The following is a 5061-nucleotide window of genomic DNA, read 5'->3' on the forward strand; positions in this document are numbered from 1 at the left end:
TGCAGAGAGCCAAGAAGTGGAAATGGACCTGGATATGGCCAGGGCAGCACCCACAGAGCCCCTTACCAGCCTTGCCAGGGTGGGACAGCCCTCACATCCTGGGCTGGAAACAATTGCTGAGTCTGCAGGGCAGGGCACAAAAGCAAAACCAAGGATGGTTTGTGCTCTGCTCAGGCATCTGCAAAAGGCTCAAAATTCCCAGCAATGCCACCCCTGTGCCTGGAGTTGGGGTGTCCAGCTTGACATCAAGGTTGCTGCAGGCAGCTGGAGCACAGGAGGTCCCAGACAGAGCCCAGCACCATCCACACATGTGAGCACTGACCAGGCCAAGACATTGCTTTTCCTGGCAGGTTAGAGAAACAAAACAAAAAGAAAGAAAACAAAACAAAACAAAAAAAACCCCAAAAACAACAACACCACCGAAAAAAAACACCAAAAAAAAAAAAAAAGGAAAACAAAGTGACTGTCCACATCTCTCCCCAAAAGAAACACTGACCCCTCCCTTCAGCTATTTCCTATCACACTAAGAGTTTCCAGGATGGTCAAGCTAACAATAAAGAGAGGGTGAGGTCTTGGGAAATGCCAGGCTTGGAGCTTTGGAGTCATTGAATGAATCTGTGGTTTTGAGAGCCTGGCAGATCCCCTTTGTCCTGTCCAGGGCAGCAGAACCCCTTGATGGACGCAGAGGTCAAATCCTAAACAGAGTGAACCATTCTCCCTGCACCACACATGACTGAGAAAACTCAGTGCCATCCAGAAGTCAGCATTTGGATGTGGTAAACAGAAGGCACAAAGCTGGAACTCGAGTTCTGCAGCTGCTGTGCCAGAGGCTCGTCCTCACAGCCAGCAGGGCAAGTGAGAGCAGTCAAAGAAAAATCATCCGTGTAAAGATATCGTTAAAGCATCTCCTTCCTGGCAGATGCAATTGTGAAATATGAAATGTGAATGAATTGTCTTATAGCTTCTTGCTGTGTCAGCCCTGACTCTAAAATGAAAAGAATGTGAAAACCACTTAAAACAGGGCAAGGAAACAGGAAAAGTTGTTGCGTGCAGTAACGATGCCCAAGTTCCCCGAGGGACATCCAGCACACAGAGCAGTCACGGGGAGACTCAGCCACTCACAGCCTCCCTGGGCTGCAGGGAAACCCCTGGAAAAACCCAGCCTTGTCTCAGCAGCACCAGGTCACACCTGGCCTCTGCAGCCAGGGGAACGCATTGAATGCAGCAATTGTTGTGACACAGGGCTCAACCAAGGCAGCATCGACAGCACAGGACCTCGCTCCTGGTGGCTGCACTTGGCTCCATGTGAGAGCCACTGGGTGCACAGCAGCAACTGGCAGGACACTGGTTCATCCTGTCAGCTGTGCCCAGAGGGATTTACCACAGCCATCAATGCCCAGTGGCTAAAAGTGAAACACGGGGGCCTCAGGGCAGCGTCTCTGCAGGGAAACCCCGGGAAGCTTTGGGGTGGGAACCCCAGGGAGCTTTGCTCTTCCTCAGGACCTGTGGCCAATGTGCTGTTTTGCCAATGAGCTGCTTTTCTTATGGGTAAAGGTACCAGCTGAGCAAGGGAACTCCTCTGCTTCCCTCCCTGCCCCACTGACAGCCAGGCCATGTCCCCAGTTGGGCCCTTTGCAGGTTTGGGGGGGTCCCTGTCCCCCCAAGTCCCTTTGCAGTGCTGGCTCTGAGGCCAGCATTGCTCACCCAGGACATGCCTGTGGCCTCCTTCAGGGACAGTCCTCACACCAGCACTCACTGGCAAATATTGTGTCCCTTGCTACTGACACAGGCAGATTTTGAAGCCAGAAAAAGCCTTTTTTCCCTTTGCTCTGCCCCAGCCCAGGAGAGTGCTATGGAGGTGTGGGGAGGTGCCAGGTAGAGGTGGGATGAAAGGGTAGGGAAGGAATCCTCAGAGTCCATGGAAGGAAAACACAGTTGAAAACATCACCTGAGCACTCAGCAAATCCCATCTCCCACCATGGCAGGGGCCACAAGGAAAGGATTGAGTATGGAACCAGACTGCTCAGCTCACAAGGACCTAATGCCTCTTCCCTTAATCACCAGTTAGGAAAAAGTCACCAAGGAACGGATGGACACACCCTGGGCCTCAGGCTCATAAATTGCCATCACGTCTTTTCAAGTGCTGAGATAAAAGGCCATAAAATCCTGCTCAATATCAATGTTCTGTTGCCCTGTGAGCCACCAACCTTCAAGGATTTTGCTGGGCAGATGCCAGCCTGCTGGGTGCTGGTGGCACGGAGCATGGCCACTGAGGAATGCAGCTGCAATATTCCTGCAAAAATATGGGAGTGGCCACCCCTTGCTTTCAGAAGTGTCCTCTGGAAGGGAAAATGCCACTTCCACTTCAGGAAAGCTGCAGGATTTGGTTGGGTTTTCATGACAACAACAACAACAACAAAAAATAAATCTGTTCAGTTGTTCAAAAACAAGGAGAAAGAGCAGCTCCTGGCTGCACATAAACTTCCCACCATTTCCCAGACTTGCTCCAGCATTTCCTCCTGGTCTCCTCTTGCTCCCCCAGCCTTTGCCCTGCCCCTCAGCACAGCCAACAAACCTGCTCCAGGAATCTGCCAAGAACCCCTGAGTCTGGAGAAGCTGGGGCTAGGTACCTCATCCCCAAAAATCCAGTCAATGCTCCAAACAAACCACTGGTGCAATGGGACAGAGGACAGGGTTGGAATGGCAGATGGAAGAGCAAGGAGCAGGTTGTGATGAGCCACAGAGCAACAGCAGGAGCCTGGTCCCAGCTGCCACATGGGGGACACCCGGCAGGTTGGGACACGGGAGTGGGAAAGTGAGGGAGATGCTAAGCAAGGAGTTCCCAAGCACAGCCTTTCCTCTCTTGGGTGGGAATTGCTCTTTTCATGGCTGTGTGGGGCTGTGCAGGGGACTGACCCTGGTCCATGGCATCAAGGACCATCCACATGTCCATGTGTGCTGAGGATGGGCAGTGCAGCCACAGCCCAGGGGATCAGGGACACAGCTCATGTTCTGTCCTCTGCACATATGGTGGCACAGAGCTGCTGGGACCATGCTCCAAAACTTGGAAATTATTAAGCCAGACTCCCAAAAACTATCAAAAACTCAACCCAAAAATCACATTGTCTCCTACACACAAAATCCTACTGGTCCTGTTTTGTGTGCCTTCCCCATCCATTCCTCCTCCTTCCCCAGGCGTGCTCCTGCAGCTGGGACACCCCATGTGAGTGTCTCCATTTGTTGTTTTCAGCTCCCAGGTTGAGTCCCAGACCCCAGACATGGCCCCCAGCACCCTCCAGCCAGGGACAAAACACAGCAGGACCCAGCCCAGGCACCCACACAGAGCTGCTGGGAGCTGCTTTGTGCCAGCACCCCCCGTGCTGTGAAGGGCTGGTGGCTCTGGTTCCATCTCCTCCTGCTCACCCCTGGGCTCGGGCAGAGGGGAACCCCAAGAAGCAGAGGCAGGAACAGCAGGACCCTGCCTGGGGTCTGCCCAAATGCCAGCACAGCCTCTGAACCCCCGTTCCCTCCATGTGCTCTTCCTGCCACTTTCTCTGCTCCTTTGGCCCCACAAGACACTTTTCCCTCCTCCCCCTCCGTGGGTGCTCCTCATCCCCCTTTCCCCCAGCTAACCCATGCCTGTCAGCCCCCTCACACCAACCCTCCTGTCCTGTTCCCTGTCCAAGTCAGATCCACGGATTTGCAAACACCCCAACACCTGCAGTTCAGCAAAGCCCACCCTGAACCCCCCGCTCTCTCCTGGCCGTTTCCTCTGGGATCCCCCTTCCCTTGCTCCCCCCTTGCAGGGGCAGCCACCAGGTCTGGAAAACAACCCCGGTGGGCTCCGGGGGTGGGAGGCACCCACAGCCCGGCTGGCCTTGCACCCTTCCACCCGTGAAAGCTTTCCCTGGGTGCCAGCTCCACAGCCTTTCCCCCTGGAACTGAGGGACAGGGCAACCCCTGAGACTCCAACAGCGTCCCCAAAGGGCTCTGCTCAGCCATCCCACCCCCGCACCGCTCCCGGACCCCCACCCAAATACCTGCGGACACAAACCCGGACCCGTGAGGCCCCCACAGCCCTGCCCGGTCACCAGCGCTGCCTTTCCCTGCCAGCCCAGAGGCACCGGATGGTGCCCGACAGCCAAAAACCAGGGGAAAACAGAGGGAACAGGCGGGCAGGGGCTGAGCCCCGCGCTCCGTGTCCTGCCCACCTGCCCGAGCATTAATTCACTGCCCGGTTCATCAACGCAGCCAAGTTCGAGCGAGCTGGACGCTGCAGAGCACAGATGAATTGATTCCACAAACCTCATTAGCGCCGGGTCTGACTCAGAGTCCAAATCCTCTGCCGCAGCCCGAATAACAGGCACCGCACACCAAGCCAAGAAACTCTCCCGAAGGCAGAGGGGGAACGTGCTGCTTCGCTGCTGCGACTTGATTTATTTCCAGCTTTGGGCTTTTCTTTCCTTTTTTTTTTAATTCTCTTTCTCCCTCCTCTCTATTTTGTGTCCCTTTTCTCTTTCCGGTTAAACGTCAGGGCTCGGTGCGGCGGGGAGCGCAGCCCGCCCGCGATCCCTCATAACTCCCTGCGGCCCCTCAGCCAAAAATCCACTTTGTTCTCAGTGCCCGCGCTGCCGCCTCGCCCTCCCGAGGGGTTGCCAGGGAGAGAGGGTGGGAGCTGCGATAAGTAAGCTCGGATCCCAGGTGAGGAGAAGTTTTATCCCAGGCGGGAGGAAGGAGGGGGTGCCCGTGACGCAGGGCTGGCATTCCCTGCTCCCTGCACACCTGGCCGGGCGGGCACAGCCTCCGGACCCTCCCACAGGAACAGGGCTGGGAAAGGGCGGTGGGAAGGTGCTGCCGAGGGCAGGGAGCCCGGAGGGGCTGCTCGGCTTCATCCGCCTGCTCAGGGCAGAGCTGAGGGAGCTCCCCGACCTCCCGTGGCAGGGGTTTCTCCTCCCAGTTTCCCCCTGGCACGACTGGGAGGTGTCACCCTCAGAGCTCAGGTAATTCCTTGCTGAAATGTCAGGGAAATTCCTGCCCCGACAATCGGCAGATGCCGAGCTG

Source organism: Molothrus ater, chromosome 19, assembly GCF_012460135.2.
Source record: "Molothrus ater isolate BHLD 08-10-18 breed brown headed cowbird chromosome 19, BPBGC_Mater_1.1, whole genome shotgun sequence".
In the NCBI taxonomy this organism is placed as follows: domain Eukaryota; kingdom Metazoa; phylum Chordata; class Aves; order Passeriformes; family Icteridae; genus Molothrus; species Molothrus ater.